General features: G+C 37.0%; 1 protein-coding gene across 2 annotated transcripts in view; it reads right to left on the reverse strand.

Annotated features, from left to right (window-relative positions):
• The window catches only part of LOC117235031 (glutamate receptor 1), a 335,753-nt gene that overhangs the window by 165,742 nt on the left and 151,672 nt on the right, over positions 1-18,339 (reverse strand). The window lies entirely within an intron of this gene.

Raw genomic sequence — 18,339 nt, forward strand, 5'->3', positions numbered from 1 at the left:
TGATGAAATACGGTATAATAATCCGACAGTGGTAACCTGTATTGGATATATGATAGCATAGAATTTCGTTTGCTAGTGGCTAACATATGGTACAGTGGTAGAAGCCAACGTCTGTTCAGCCATTGCTGGTCCACGACCCTCGTGTAATTACGTCGATCCATTCGCCGTTAATAGTCGGTAATACGTACCGATATTAATGCTACCGCCTGTCCAACGGTTTACCCTAAACTATCTATACAATCGATATTCCCTTCGATCACTGATTACAATATCTCTTAATAAGATAATAGATAAGTTTAGTGATTTCACTTATGTAGGGGCATGGTGAAGCAAATATATTCGAGTGATCCAAGCTTCGATATTTTAAAATTCAGTCTTGAACTTTCCACGGAATAATCAAACTTGTTGTATGTTATGAGACGCCATTGATCTTAAGTTTAGAAAGAATAATATCAAAAACGTGAGAATGATACGAATAATCCTGTATGTGTAGCGTTATTTGAGTCAACGAGAAAGTATGCCAGAATTAATAAAATAAAAAAAAAAGGTAAGGTAATATACACACGCCACTGAATCATGATAATTGTAACTGAGAATACTAACGTTAATAGCATCAACTTTTTACTTTTCGATGAGTAGAAGTTATACGCTCGTAAAAAATTATAGCTGTCACGCTGTCGACGTATATACTCGATATATTTCACTCTTTATATCGCGCCACTAATAACAAGCCGAATAGTTTATTTTCAAACGTAAATCGCACAAGAATTGTTCACGATCGAACTACTTTTAACTTGGCTCAAATATCCTGCTGACTGAAGGAACTCTATCTTACCCAACTCTCTCGTCTATCTTTATTTTCCAATTTCTTCGATCAATTTAAAACACTATAGTTTGCCCAAAAGATAAAAAATGCAGATTTCTCAACGACGCATCGCGTCCCGATTATCGTGGGTCGATGATATCCGGTCGTTTCAGTTGGCAAACATCGAGCTTCCAAGCGATTTGTCACGACAGGCATTGATTTTTCGGTAAACAAAAGTTAAACAAGTTCGGCGCACGTTCCCCTAGTATTTTTTCTGCTCTCTTATTTTTTCGATACCGTGTACGGCTAAACGAACGTTATGTTCATCAAAGGCGGCTCCATACAGCCCGGCAAAATATTCTTTCCAACTTTTAGACAGAGAAAAAGAGTTTGGAAAAATTTGGCCAAACCAAAGAAACGCAGCGTGTGTGTTTTTCCCAGCTTGGTGAACAAACATAAGCAACGAGACGTTACATCGGAATGATTTTCTTTACGACTTTCAAAGTCGCCACGCTAAATTTGACTTTTTTCCGAGTGCTTCTCCTCTCCATCGCGAAATGAGAGAACTTCTCGCATGCTCTCTCCCTACGCCATCGTGCACACCGTAACCTTACGTAATATCGTTTCACGGATTTTTCTTATTTCGCCTTCCTCGCGTTTCTTTCGCACCGCGGCGCGCCTCCGCTACCAACGCTATTTCTACTTTACGCAATTTCTTCTTGTCGTTGCAAATCCGGCGAATCCTTAAAGAATCGCGTATCACCGTGAAACGAATCTCACGAGCTCCATTAAATCAGCCAACAAATGCTGTTCTACGCCCAGGGAATACTCGAAGCACCGAATATTCGAAAATTCTATTCGTTTCTCGTATACCTTACAAATATCTTTATTTATTTCGTTTGAAGTTTCTATTTGCAATAGTAGCGCAAAAATTAAGGAGCTGCGTTGCACACGTAGTAGAGCACTTACTGACGTTAATCGAATGCTTTTATCTTTCACTATTTATTTCATCATGATAAATAATTTTTAATTATTTTATACGTGTCTCACGATACAAGATGCCAATTAAGATAAAATTTATTTGATTCTTCCAATAAATGCAGAAAATAGGTATCTTGATGCTTGTGTCGGTGTACGTGGTGCACTGTAAACTAAGAGCTTGAATCACTCGAATCTCATTTCTTATTACGATTAGTGTATTATCAGAATTTTCAAATTTTCAAAATACTTGAATATATTTAATAAAAATGCTGTTTTGCACATACGTTTGTTCGAAAATTAATTTTTCTGCTTACTTTTCGTATATCGTGACGAAATTTTCATAAACGTTAGACGATGCTTCGATACTTCTTTACAACACGGTATTTAGTATAGCGGATGCTTCTTGACGAGACGAGAGCCCACGTGATGTACAGACGTATCTGATCGATAAATTTTAGGAGAGAAGCGGATGTCGAGACATTTGCACCTAGATATACATATGTCTGGAGTTTGAGAAGGTCAGGGTAGCTATGATTTTGGTAATTTATGGCTTTATGATAAATTGGCATATTCGAACATTCAGCGAGTTATCTCTACTGCCTATCTTATGCTATCTGATCTCCCCCCCTGAAAACTAAACTTATAAATGACTGATGCATTTCATCCTACATGGCTTGGTCTTTCTATGGGAGTAAAGCATTTCTTTTCTTTTTTTTAATATTTCATATATTTTAAATACGATATTAACATTAAATAGAAATAAAAATCTTCAAATAGAAATGTAATAATTTCTTCCAGAATTCTGCTCTTATTTTTCAATATTTCTTTAAAAAAAATCATCTTCAAATTTTCTGAACTAATTATCGCAGCAATCAGGGTCAAGCTTTTCAACTCTTGCAGAAACGTTATTTTCAGTCCGGCACATCGAAGGTTACTGGAACTGCTGTTCTCAAACTAAACAAGCATTATGTGGTGTTCTAATTGAGCAGTCGAGCGAGATGACACGAAAAAAGCAACAACATATCGATTTTTCTAAAATCTAGCGTAGCAAATTGTTTCAAATCGACGTAGAAACAAGGTCGATTATACTTTCAACAGGTGTTCGCAACAATCTCCGCGTTGTTTTTGTTCCTAGCGGCGAAAGAACTTGAATATTTCGTGGCAATGTGTAAATCGTAAGAACAAGCTTGCGAAGAAAGCGTTCCTTACTTTCTTTGTGCGAAGGTACGCAGGCGAACAGAATGAAAGAACTTCTTGCTTGCTCGTCCGTCTTTTCTACTTGCGATATCAATGCGACACGCTTCTCTCTGTTCTCTTATCGGAGCACCGCTGTTTCTGCCTTTTCAGATACGCCGCTTCGGGGAACTTCGTAAAACCATATCAGAAGAAACGAGATTATTATTCAGCCGGAGGTTACCAAACGTAGCCGATCGAAAGATAACGCGAATGCATCTCTATCATTTGTATGTATTGTACAACATTCTTGCAATTTTGTTAAAATTAGGTTTTCTAGAAAATTAAAGACTTAATTTTATATTAAGAGAGAGAAAACTAGAGACACGATTTCAAGAAATATTTATTACAGCATCTATCTTCTTAATTTTTATAGTAACTACAGTAAATAAAAAACGTTATGCTTATTGCTGTTCCTAAATTATATTTTAAATTGCTTCTTTTCCAATGACTAACATTTTTACGCGGTATCATTTTTAATTAATTAAATTATTTTTCAGTATCCGGCGTCAGTGACAATTTCATTTTTTTATTAAGTTTCCCATATTTTATCAACTGGTACGTTGCTTGCAATTTCCTTTTCGATTCGTTTCTGTACAAAATTGGAAAAACATACTTCGAGAAATATTTATCACAGGATTTCAATCTTTTAAGTGTTTTAATAATCGAACAAAGCATTTTCTTTCATTATCGTTCCTCAATTATACTTTAATTAGAGTATCTTTCAATAACAAATTTTCTTATCAACATTTTACTTTTTTAATCAGATTATTTTTATATAATAACAAGTATTTACGCATAGTCATTTTATTTTTACTTAATTTAATCGTAATTCAATGCTTGGAGTTTTTGTATGGCAATTTTATCTGTATATTATGATTCCTATACCCATCAACAGATTCATTGTTCGTAATACGATATCAAATAGTTAATAACTATTTATTTATGGTTAAAGATTACTGAAAGATTAATGAAAAAAGAGTGATAGATTACAAAGTTAGAAAGTAGAAAGTTTTGCGAGTAGATAGTAACACACATGTATGCGAACGATGAAATTTATACAAGCAGAGGCGTAAACATTGTTTAATATCTTAAGACGTTGGTGCTTGTTCGTGAAACAAGATTCTAATAGTGTAATTGCCAAAAGTTTGATGAACTGCGACCATAAAGTTGCGCACAGGCAATCAACCATTCATGATCTAATGTGTTTCAGATTTTGTCAATGTGCGAAGCTGTGACAACTTTTGGTCGATCACTGTCGTCAAATAATAGTATACAGAGTTCATCCAATATTTTTCATCGTTTGTTTTTTAAACTATTACAAATATCAAAAATTATTTTACATGTATCCACTGGTTATAAGAGACTTGCAGTGGATTACACTTTAATATTGAAAATGAAATCAAAACCTTTATTGCTTTTCATTCTAAATTTGTTCATGTATGATTGATACGCGATAACATATCGGATTTGCCAATTTTTCTCATGAAATCCAAGAACAATAGAAGAAAATATGATAAATATTAGTATCTCGAATAACCATAAAAATTGATTTCCTCTTCCATACACACAGCCACTGAAAAATTTTAGGCTCGTTATCGTTATATATAAGCTTCAAAAGTGGAGAATGTTAAGTGATCGTTAAAATGTATAAAGAAATATGTTTGAACCTGAAACTTTGTATGACAAAGAATCTAGTTAATGTATATTAACAAGTTTATTGAAAAATCCATGTAATTCAAAGTTCACGTAAAAAATTAATGTTCTATTAAAAGTAAGAGATATCGTGAGATATCTTAGAAGCAGTGTACGTTGCCGTAAAAACGGTTCAAATCAGAATTGCAAGCTGCAAACATAAAAATACAGAGAATTAAAAATTCGAATCACAGAGGTTAAGACCGAAGGTTTCCAGTGCGCTTAACTTAAGCCCGAATTCACCCTCTCCAACTTTACCCTTTCAATCCTCCTTAAAGTAACCATACCCTAAAGTAACCCCTTCAACTCCTCTTCTATTCATCCCTCGTATAATAACATTTCCCACATCATATTCACCTTCGACTTATCCTAAATCAAACACAGGCGAATCCAAGATAAAGCAATCGAGCCAACGATCAACCCTCTTAATATCTACCAACCCTGTAAATTCGAAACGTTCGAAACGACGAATATCCATTTTGACAGATTCACGAGTTTATAGATGGCCGTTCGCTGAAACTTTCTAGAAACTAATAGGTGAAAAGTATGTATCGAGTACAATAGCACCTTTAAATACCAATCTGGGTGGCCGTGTTTATCTCAGGGAGCGTTGACAGGTGGGGCGCCGCCGCGCGTCTATTGATTGGTGCCCAGCCTCCCCACCATGCACTCACACTCACATCGATTCCCCTTTTCTCCCCTGTCGAGCCACCCTGTTCTTTCAACCTTCCTCAACCTTCTTCCTTCCACGCTTCCCAATTTTCCAGCCGCGTGTCATTCCTTTTCTCCTTTTCCTCTTCGCGCGTCCTTCATATTTTTCTTTCGACCGCGAACCTCGTTTTTCGGCGTTGCGCCTCTCGTCGACATCGGTATTCGCCTGGAACCGCCGCTTTTACGCTTCTTGCATCCCCCAGTCTCTGTCCGTCCTTCTCTTCCTCGTACTCGCTTCGTTTCCAAACGTCGTTCCTCTCCTATCCACCGACGTCGAACGACCAATTTTTTCGCTCATTTGTTACCAGTTCCAAGTATCCCAGTATATTCAGAATTTCTACTTCAGAGAGTCAGACACATTGTCAGTTTCGAGCTTTTCCTTCGACGAACATTTGCAAGTTTGATCTTGTCTCTGTTCTTTCTTTGCTTTCCACCTCTTTTTCCCTTCGTACACGTGCTTAATCGTTTGTTCGCCCTGTAATTTATTTTAACTCGTCTTTTTGTCCGCGTTCTTCCGTCGCGTTCTTACAAATCGTCCTTGGTCGTTGCTTTGTCCTAGACCGTTCCGACCGAATCAACCGACCTACCCTATCCACCAGGAATTCGTAAAATTCGACGAACCCCTCGCGTGTCCCTTTCTTTCTCGCTCGTCTCTTGATTTCGTTAGCGTCGACGTTCGTTTGCTCCTCTCTTTGTATTAGCTTTTTGCGCCTTGAAACCTTTCTAGCACGCCGCAACGTCGGCGATCAATGTCGATTTTCGACGTTGAGAAGTGTTTAACGATGTTGGACAATCAGTGATCGTCGCAAGAAGTATAATGTCAATAGAGCAATAGCAGTAACGGTATCGTTGTACTTGATATCATAAAAATTTTAAGTCAGTCGCGTTTATGTTATAAGATTTCTGTTTATATTGTACATTTTTCATTGATTCTTATTTATGTTCCAAATGGAAGTAACGTTTGTTCCATATAAATACGTCTGTCATCCTCCAAAACAATGACGAGTAAATAATTTCGTTATATGACTTTATTTAATATTATTTATATTGCTGAATATACTTTGGGATGGTAATTGCTGGTAGATGATGATGGCCATTGTTTGGTCATAAATGATGGAATCAATATATTTAATTGAAATCAGAAATGAAAGGGAAACGATATTATTTTGAAAAATCCCATGAAAATTAATTACATGAATTACATGAATTAATTCGAATATATGTTTTACCTTCACATCATGAAAGCATTACCAGTAGAAAATCTTCAATCATTCTTCTAATTGTATCTATATACAATTTCCTGTGTGTTATTATTATTAGAAGATTTTAGATTTGAAGCCAATGCTATGAATAAAAATGCTAATTTTCTTTACTTTGATAGACAGATCTTTGATCGAAAAATTTCCTGTCAATGTTATTATTAGAAGACTTTAGATTTGAAGCTAATGCTACGAATAAAAATGCTAATTTTCTTTACTTTGATAGACAGATCTTTGATCGAAGAATTTACTCAGGTTTTACTAAATTCTCCGAATTTATATTCGTTTAACGATTCCAAACTTTTCATTTATGTAGTATTTACATATTTAATAGCCTCTGTCGATGAAACATTCAGAGAAACAGAATAGCGAAGCACTGTATTTTCCACTGTTCTCTCTGTTCTTAATCAAAGTCACCCGCGCGAGTCTATTTCAAAGAAATTTACCCAACTCCAAATTAAATTCGATCTAATTGCATAACTAAATTAAATCGAACCATCTGAGAGAAAAATGGTGAAACGACGATAAATCGACGATGTGCTTAACAACGGGGATTTCGAATACGAACGTCTGTACCGATGTGGTATTCATGCCACAAGCTAGCAAACGTTTCAGCTAGCGATTACAAAGGGACAGCGTGACTTTCGATACAAAACACGTTACGTTTAAGTAATCTAGGAACCGATGGGGATTCAGCTGAATCGACATCGTTGAAGGAAAAGGGAGGCCACGGCTGAAGGTTTGATCGGCGAAGCTTGAAATTATCGGTGCTAGAGAGAGCGAAATGGAGGAAATTTCGAATAATAGCCGTTACAAGCTGAACGACGCCGAACCGATCGACAATGTCGTTATGTTTCGGTTACTGCGATTCGCTTCAGCGTTTTCCATTAACTTTATTCGTTATCTTTTATTATGGTGTCCGCACAGGCGTCGATCGCGTCGATATGGAGTTTATGGCGGTGTGTTCGCGAGCACGCGAAGCGTGTTCGCAAACGAGTATACACAGGATTTCTCGTTAAACATGAAAGTACGAGCACGAGCGGTGAATATAGTGTCCAAATAGTGTTCAACCCGGTGGAAAATTTCCCTGGGATTTCAACGGTACGTAGAAATTACGCGGAATGTTTAAATAAAACGCAATACGTTGCGTCGAATAGAAACAGTTCTAGGGAAGTGGTTTAATATGCGACGCGATAGTGGAAATTAGTGGTCGTTTCATGCAGCGAAATTCGTTCGTCTCGCCGGGCAATACGTCAGGCTTTTGATTCGCTGTGTTTCGTGCGCCGAATTCCGTATCTCGGACCTCGCTAAATGTTACAAAGCTACCGCATTCCGAAAAAAAAAAAAAAATGGATAGAACTTTGGTCAATTTTACGTAATAGATATCTATCGATTAGAGAAACTTTTCGCCATATATTTTACGATGAAACTCGCGTAACTGTTAAACGACGTTCTCATAATTTTTTTTAGAACATAGTACTGGCATTTAGAAAAGCAGATGTTTGTGTTTAATTGAGTGGAGTAGATTTTTGCCAAAGTGGAGCGCGACAGGATACGGAATTGCAGCTGATCGATAGCTTTTGCGAGAGGATCGGAAGTCAGGATGTTGTACGCATCTGGATATAGGTACACGTACATGACTAGAGCTACGGAAATTTGAACGAAGAGATTACAGATATGTTTTCTCAGGTATTATGTTTTGCAAGGTATTACAGAATTCCACAGTCCCTTGATTTATGGAATATTTACAAATTTCGGTATAAGTACTACTCTGAAATGTTTAGAATGTCCGATCAGATACTGCGCTATTATTCTCCATTTTCGTTTTATTCTCTTTCATACCAGAGTTAAACCAGAAACCAGAGTTAAACATCCTGTATATACAGCCAAAAAATATATAACTAAAACTACGGTGATAGGTAAACGTTTCGATATCAATTACAAAAATATCCGATATAAAATATAGATTTCTATTTCAAAATATGATAACGACTTTCCTATACATTCGAAAAACTTGTGACATTTTCGAGCTTGTACGAAGATAAAGAACATAATAATATATGTTTGTTTATGTACATCTGAAACTGTAACAAATATTTCCATACATTCCTGTATCAATAAATTTCCCACAAATATACAGGATGGTTGGTAACTGGTGGTACAAGCGGAAAGGGGGTGATTCTACGCGAAAAAAGGAGTCGAAAATATAGAATAAAAATTTTTCGTTTGAAGCTTTGTTTTCGAGAAAATCGACTTTGAATTTTCGCTCGATACGCGTGCGGTATGCTATAACGAATCTCACTGTAGATCGTTGTCTCGATGGAAAAATTAAAAAAAAATTTTTTATTCTATATTTTCGACTTCTTTTTTCGCATAGAATCACTCCCTTTCCGCTTGTACCACCAGTTACCAACCACCCTGTATACAACATTCCTCTGAAACATTTTCCTTTTCCCGTGTGTCCAAACACAACTGTGCATATTTTTCGAGGTAGTTAAACGCATACACCGTGTATAATTTCATCGTAAATATCCTAAACGACTTAAAAATTCTCCGAACATTTCTCCACTTCGTTTAACGAGTGTCAAGGGAATAAACTGCCGCGCGTTCAGCACGTCACACAATTCTATGTCTATCGCGTTTGCGATAATCGATTCGTCAGGGGAGTCGAAGGACACCAGAGAGAGCCAGAGATTCATAAGGTTAACGGCGCAATCTCTTTTGCCCGACACCCTGGCTAATCAGCGAGTCGGTTCCATGACAAATCCAATCCGAGGACAATGACCTAACGAGCAAACTCGATTTAAATCCGTGCTCAATATCGTTCGAGAAGTCTACTGACTGGCGGCCGCACGAAGACTATCCGCGAGACGTCTTGTCGCCCGTTGGATCCGATATTGTATCCCTTAAGACGTTCCAAGGATTTAAATTAAGTTCTTGCCCGCAGATATTGAATCTACTTTATGTTAATACCGGGTGATCCTCGCCACCCTCGAAAGCCACCAGGAGAAACTCGAAGACGAACGGCTGAATAATTTTCGAAAGCTTTTTCCTTGGAAGAAAACTGGCGAAGAAGAGGAAGAAGAGGAAGAAGAGGAAGAGGAAGAAGAGGAAGAAGAAGAAGAAGAGGAAGATCCGAGCCGCTGATCCGTTTCTTCGAAAATCAACTGACACTGGCTTGTCCTTTCGTTTGCCACAAGCTTTTTCCTTGGTTATAATTCAATTAAACGATTTAATGAACGGTTTCGTCGCAGTCTCTCGACTGTTTCGATTTATTTGATAGGATCGGGGAAATGTTTAGAAAGAGGATGAACGAGATTTTGTTTGAGAAAGGCAGATTCTTATTAGATGGAGTTCTAAAGCGAGTGGAACGCAAGAATTTTATTTACATTTACAATCTGTGAAACTTCTCGATTTACAAGACTCGATATAACGAAATTGTTCATTTATACGTGTAACTCTGTTTGACTATTTATAAAGTTGAGTATTATAGAGTACGTTATTGCACATTCTAGATGAATGACGTGGATATATAATTATATATTTCTTTCGAGTAAAGTTTGATTATTTGTCGGTGTAAACAGGTCTTAATTAATGTTCAGATCAAAATTCATATATAGAAGATTCTCCAATACTGTTCATTCTGTAATTATCGATAAGAATTCCAGATCTTTGTACCCTTTCATAAATAACGTAGCTCTCTATGAAACGTATATTAAAAAAACGTAAATATTTCTCAACGATATATTTTCTCTTATTTTCTAGAATTTTTATCGTATCTTTTTTAAATTATCGATTCTCTTCGTACAAATATTCTATCGTAACATTCATTGATCCTGAGACGAAGTAACTATTACTTCTATATTTAATTCCGTTTCAATAGCGAATATTTCATTTCGAAACTAATATGCAACCTATCCCTGCTGCATCGCCATTCTCCGAGAGAATCAGCGCTTCGTACGCAAATTGATCGATCTCGAACTTTCGAGTTTCACATTCTCCAACATACAGGCGACTTCAATCACGCACAATATATTGCTTAATCTCGACTTCGTCGCGTTTACGAGCGGGCATTTATACTTCCCTGCAATTTAGGGTAATACCAAGCAATTCCTCGTCCGTCTACCAGCAACCAGTCGTTCAACTTCTCTTGTTGCTCGACAAATTATCGCGCCAAGGCGCCGTTCAATCACTATATCGTATCAAGATAAGTCTACTTACGCTTTATCGAATAATTAGATAACAGGCTTCACGCACGCAAAGTTCCAGCCCAACTTTTCCTTTACTTTCCTTGAAATCACTGCCAATTCGCCCCTAATTACCATATGGACGGGTCGCTGGTAATTTTGTCGAGACATAACTTTCGTAAACTATCAGGCTAGCACAGTCATGTTGGCATATTATGGAATAACAAGTTGCGGTGTATTACCGTACGTGAAATGCTTGCACATAGCGCTACTGTTACTGTTAACTTTAAACAACAAAACTTCATCTACTTGCAGAACTTTCGTTTCGTTTTTCAGCGAATAGTTCGCGAAGTTATTAAGAAACTTTTTAGGTACGAAAGGCACGCCTTACAAACTGATGACTTAACACGGTGTCTTCCGATTGGATTTCTATTATGTATAATGTGTACAAGAACACGTGAATTACCGAACAGTAGACTATACAAATTTTAGCCGAATTTTTCATAATTTTCAATTCACACGTGACATACGTTCCAATAGAATTACGTGCTCGATGAAACTTAAGAAACGTTCAAGTAAGATGGCAAAGGAAAGACTTTACGATGTATGTGGTAACTTATCATATATGGATCTTAGAGTAAGGACAAGTAATGATGTTTTACTTGGAGTTAAGTTTAGTTTAACAAGCAATATTCAATACAAAAAACTGATTACAATATCGTCGTACGTCTTGTTGTCATACTCGGCTCTCAACTTCCCGATTCATACTCTTCGGCTCCTCTACTTACACTCTCTGACTTCTCGACTCACACTGCTGCTTCTCAACTGTCACACTGCGCTACCGTCGTCCGACACTAGTTAGTCTCGAGTGATGGTATTTGCTATCGAGTGCCGCCACAGGCCTTTTTTTGCACGATACTACATATAATTGTTCATTTATAATTCTCCTGAATTCATAGTATAACATGGTATAACAGTATTCGTATCCTGGTAAATAGGTAGTAATTAACTTCTGCTATTCTTATTACAATTTCAACAATTTGTGCCACGTTAAATAGAAACTTTACACACAATTTGGTAATCGACTAATTTCAAGATATAAGTAGCTAGATAGTAGATATTTATATATTCGTGAAGAACCTAAAAATTCACTGAATGTACATAAAATGTTAAAAAATATGTAAAGTGTTGTATATATTGCATACTATATTCATATATTCTATAATACATAAATATGTAAAATAGATTTAAATCTTCTCTCTCCCCCCCTCTCTCTCTCTTTCTCGTTATAATATTTAGCAGATTAAAGAAATCTCTACCTAGGTTCCATTTCTTTGGTTGAATTTATAAAAACATCACTTTCTTCTTGCACTGTGATTTCGTTACTCCAACATACTGAATTTAATTGTAATTAAATTCACAATAAGCGGATTTTTCGTATTAAGCGTGGATTTAACTTCAATCTTCTTAAAAACGAAGGAAGATCGGACGAAAAGATTTCTCGGTCAAGAAGCGTGGTTTTCTCTTGATTAAAGCAAAACGGGTCATCGCGGAGCGTTAAGCGCACGCAAGTCAAAGTGGCGAACGTAACACGCGAGGAATTATCTTTCGGCAAAGGAGATTAAACATCGTAATCTGGGGAAGAAAGTCCTCGCTAAGTAAGAGGCGACCAGGCAGGAACATTCTTAATCATGTAAACGGCAGGTTGCCTTAAAAGCTCTTTCGAATAATGGCAATGGTTCCAGTGGACGGAAGATCCTGTCTTTTCTCTCTTTTGTTCAAAGATTTACGAGTGGACAGGGGAACTCGAACGAGTAGAGACTCCGTTAAAAGTGCTCGATTCGATTCTTGCTATAACGTTCCTTCTGTTTCTTTCTATATTGTCCCTGAATCTTCCGGCTGGACGTTTCTCGCTTCAACGACGTTTCGCCACCAGGAATTAGTCCAACTTCCATGTTAACGCATTTCACGTCGCATTTACCACCTACGAAACTCGCTTTTAACAAAATACCCTGGCGACGATAAATTCTTATGGTTCAGCTGAAAATTAGGCTTCGGAAGAATTGCTATTATAGAATCAACCAAAAGAGAACCGAAAATTATGGCACGAAATTTGAACGTGTAACGTGCAAAAGTAATATTTTTATTCGTAAAATTAAGTGAGGCTTATCGTTTACAAATGTCGCAAATATTTCACTATATAGATATTTAGGATTTGTAAAATTTTTATATTAGGTGACTGGTTATAACGAATGTTTGTATTTGTATCTAGTACAAAAAATATTCGCGAGAATATTATCACGGTAATATCACAGTGTCTGATAATGATATGAAAAAGAAGAATTAGAAATTTAAATTGAGTTTTATGATAGCATATTTGTTATTCACTGGGCCTCTTTTTCTAATTATCGTCTAGTTGTCATTTATATATCCTTTTCTTTTTGCTTTCCTTTCGTTTGTTCCCATCGATATCTTCTCTGCGAAGAAATAAATATTGTAATTATATGGCGTTGGGAAACTTGTCAGTTCTCAGACAAATTTCACATTCCACAGTTTGCCACTTAATCTCGATTCAAAAAGGGTCATAAATTTTGAATAAAATATTCCGCGAAAGGGGTTGACTCTAAAGTATACTCGACATTCTGATTTTTACACATATCGAAGTAGAGAAACTGCTACACTGTATACTTCGCAATTATTCGAACAACTTTTTCGGTTGATTAAATAATTTTTACAAGAAATACGCACTTGCAACTGTAACCAATGTATTAGGTCGTCCGAAAAGCTTCTTTCGTTTTATAAGGAAACAATAGACGCGCAACACTTTCCGTTTTATATTATTTTATCGAATTACGTACGACCCATTTTGTTCTAACAAAATAAAGATCACAACGTTCGACAGATTAGATCTCATGTTTGTATAAAGATGCATCTGTAAAAGAAAGACACTTTTCGGACAACCTAATACGATATAAACGATATTAATCGTTTTAATTTATCACATGATTCCATATGAAAGCCAATTACCATACAATTTTATAATAAAAACGAAGTAAATCTATTTTCTTTTTTATATTAAGAACTGTGGTGTAAAACGTATCACGAGACGTAACGTGGATTCACGTCGAGAACAGAGACGAAATCAAGAGACGATATATCGAAAGATATTCGTGAGAAATCCGAGAAACGAATCGTAACGTCAAATCGTCATATCACGTCGCTTTTTCTCTCACCCTAAGTCCCCGTAAACATCGTTTGAAGAACGAACGAGCCACGAAAGGAAAATAAAAAACAAAAAAAAAAAAAAGAAACGGATAACTTCGATCGAATTGTATTAGGTCGAAGCGTATCTACGGTAAGGCAACGATCAGAATTTATATTCCAGAGTGGTAGGTGGTTTGACGACGATCCATCTATTCCCGGTAGACAGTTGACCGGAAAGCTATGAGTTCGGAACAGGTCGTCTACAAGTTCGATCAAGAATCAGTGGTGGTGGCTCTCATGAGCGTGCTCGTCGAGACTGATGTACCCTATCAAACTGTTTGATATACTGCCTCGTTGTAGAACTCTATTGGCGTGCTCGAACAAGTCATAAATTTTCTTGAACTGGCTGAACGCGCGATTGAAGTGCACGCTGCTTGTATTTTTCACGGCGCCACTATCGCTTTCCTCCAAGGAATATTTCCCAATAGTTACGTCCGGAAGCTTGTTTTCGGCATCGGTCCGCGCGATAGACGCCATTGAAAACGCTCGAACCGAACGTTCAGTTCTACGGCTTATAGTTATATCCGAATTTCTCCGCGAATTTCCTGTTTATTCGGCCGCGTTATCGCTCTCTATCGTTGGAGATTAGTTATAAAGATTAAGCATCTGTTAGCATACACGCGAGGTTTATGAATAAATTTTCAACCGGTTATTAATGGCACTCCGTCTTTCAACGATTATGACAAATCGCCAAAGTGTCTTTTTAAGTAATGACCTGACATCTTTTTACTAGTCACTACATTTACGGCTATGATTTATGATTGTTTATGTAGGAGCATAGAGACTCCGGAGAAAAAAGGAAATACTCTACTTTAACAATGATTTATCACGCAAGCGCGCGTGTAACTTTCCTACATTTGCATGTACTTCCGAGTTTGGATTTACAGCACTAACGCACCAGGAATGTAACTTCTACGTAAAAAATAAGAAAGAAAGAAAAGATAAAAGGAAACATCTCCACATGAAATTTAAACAAGTGGACTTTTTATTTGCATAATGAATTTCATCGCCTTGGCTATTTAAATTCTGAACGCATCTCTCGCCAGACTTTGAAACTTTCGAGGTAAGTAATGTGTATTATTTCCTCATTTTCCATGAAGGTTCTCTTCTACCCGCGGTACACTGCTGCTCGTAAATGACCGCTTGGGTCAATTTGTAGTGGCGATACATGAATATTACCGGTATATATGAATTTGTAAACAAATTGCATATCACAAACGGTACTCGCTATCTTTTCGCAGAATCAACAGATACATCCATACAATATGAAGTATAAATTGTTTACTTAACATCTGCCAACGATATATTACAATTAAATAGATGTACAATTGGTAGAATTAATTATAATCTGTTAATTTGAAATAATTCCCTTTATCTTGTCTATATCTTGACAACCAATCTTGCCGGAAATGATCTCTGAAACAGCTGTAGCTTCCAAAGATAAATCTCATCGTGACACAACATTTTCTAATAAAGAACAAAATCTTGTTGAATCTCTTCATTTATAATTTCGTAACTAGATTATGTTCCGTAAGAAATAACCGAGTGCCGGCGTACTCCCGAATGAAATACCAAAAGTCGCTGCTTCATTTTCCCTAATCCCTCGCAAGGGAACGCCGCCAGCCGAAAACCATTACCAAAAGAAAGCTCATTGAACAAAAGTTTCCCTTTCGCCCTGTTACGCCATTATCGCGTTCCGGATAGAACGCCGGCTGGAACGGAAAGAAGAAAGGATGATGTTGCGAAAAAATTCGCCAGTCGGGCCCGATTATTCCCGCGGCGGCGTAGCCGGGGCCATTTCGGCCGATTTTTCAGTAGGTAAGTACAGGTGGTGATTTATAAAGTGGGAATGCAGCTCGGTGGGCCGAGTGCCGCTCATGGCTATCCATTACAGCCTCCTGCTGCTTCGAGTCATAATATTTCCCTTCCCACAGCCAGCATCAACCCGTCCTACCGCTTGGTCTGCTCGTATACCGCCCCATCACCGCACTTTATGCATACTGGGACTTTCTATACCGCCCACTATCCTGGCAAACATTATAACACCGTGAGATTATGAATTTTGTATACGCCTCGACGAGTCTGGCCGACGTCTTCCTCCTGCAACCCTTGCCAACGTTCACTCCCGCACCCCTCATCGTCCTTTTGCGCAACACTTGCCCAGTTGTTTTATGTGTTAAACCGAAAAACGCGCTCGGATTATCTGTTGGAAATTATGGGTCCATCGCGAAGATGAGACATTTGTTAGATTTTCAATGGGAACTTTGAGTTGTAATTAGGTTCTTATTTGTGGAACTTGCGCCTACGATAACTGCGGAAAATATCGTTAAAATATAAGTAATATTTTTTCCATCGGATTTTAAAGTTCGCTTTTGTAGTATAAATTTCTTTTTAGTCATATGAGAGTACTATTAAATTATACGAGATTTAATATACTTGTGACCTTACTAAGTACATAGCATGTAAGTGCTATAATAAACACGATGTTTTAATAAATGTTGTAATAAACAGAACATTTTACGTAGTCGCTATACGTATTTATCATAATGTATGCGTGTCAGAGTCATGTTTACAACGAGCGAATGATACGATCTCTGTTGATTAAAACTTAGTGAAAATATATGAGAAACAATATAATATACCAGATGTATACCGAGCCTACTCTATAGGATTATGGAATAAAGTAGACATTTCAATCTACAGAATAGCATTGTATACTACAGAATTAAAAACTCTGTCTGGCTCAACATTGTATTTTCAACATTCCACTCTAGTTCTGACTTTTCAGTAATTAACCAAGGCATGCATTCTTCTCAGTCATTTAGCCTTGTATACGCACTACATACTCTCTTTTTTTTTCTATTCTTTTTTCTTCTTTTTTTCTACCGAAAGATAGTCATACGCGTCATTTTTGTTATTCTTCTTCCGCGCGATAATTTCAAACACGCAGTCGCGAACGTTCTTTCAGCTCTTTAGGCATTTCCTTCTGCTTCTGTTTTCTTTTTTTCTTTTTACAAAATTGACAATGATTTTGATACAACCATTTCGATGAAATAATTTCGACACGATTGATTCTCGATAAAATCCCATCACTGTCACAACTGTTACGGATGAAAAATAGCGAACATGATAGATACAAATTTAATTATCATCATTTTCGCGTAATTATCGATGTACTATTGTTATATCACAATTTTATATTCGCAGAATCATTTCGCAAACGAAGAAGTGGAATATTTCGACAAATTTATTACAGTTAGAACTGTCGTATCGAATTAAGCTATTTAATTACTCGAACGAAGACTTCCAAAGCTGGTAACAGTGCGGAACACGCAACAGAACGACGCGGAGGAATTTCCATGATGAAATTCCGAATTCCAGCTAGTTTCACGCCTAATTAGCATATTCCTTCGCTGCTAGCAAATGTCTATGTATGCGGATCAACAGATTCGTTCGCCACAATACAATCTGTCTATTTGTCCTTGGTAATATTTAAAATAGCCGATGGCCATTTGCACGACAGGTTACTATTGTTTTCGCTGATTAAAAGCCACGAATATACGTCGAGGGATCGCGTGAAACACGATAAACAGTCTCGTGAAACGTTAAATAGAGAACTTGAGTGTCGAGGGTGTATTATGCGAAAGTTTCACGCAATTAGGCGTTTATTGGGGTGCATTCTCTTCAGTGGGATTCCTTTCCAACCAATGGAGTTTCGTTTGTCGGTTTTCTCCAGTTGAATTAATTATACGGGTTATGGGGGTTGCTTTAAACTTCCACTTCGAAAGTAGAATTCCTTATCCCGTTGATTTTTAGCTTCAGACCTATCCCGAACAAGATAAATAACCTCCAGTGAATACACTGCTCTCGGTAAACTCGTAAACTCTGAAATACTTGCTTCTTTTGAGACGCGACAAAAGGAATAAACGAAACATTCCAACTTTGCATTCAACCTTGCAATCGATACGGAAAAAGAGGAACCAGAGTACGATGTATAATGGGAAATTAAAGTGTAGTTGTTCTCGTAATTTATTTAATTTCATGGGCAATACACTATTTATATATACATATGTATCGTTGTTATTTCTGTATTCAGAGGTAGGATCGTATTAGCTATTGTTTTATTCTTTGGATAAATCTATCACACTGTTCCCAGCCGAGAAACCTTTATTGCACTTTCTTACATGGACTAGGAATAAAAATA

The sequence above is a fragment of the Bombus vosnesenskii genome, unplaced genomic scaffold (genome assembly GCF_011952255.1).
Source record: "Bombus vosnesenskii isolate JDL3184/JDL3185 unplaced genomic scaffold, Bvos_JDL3184-5_v1.1 scf7180000013314, whole genome shotgun sequence".
NCBI classification, from domain to species: Eukaryota; Metazoa; Arthropoda; class Insecta; order Hymenoptera; family Apidae; genus Bombus; species Bombus vosnesenskii.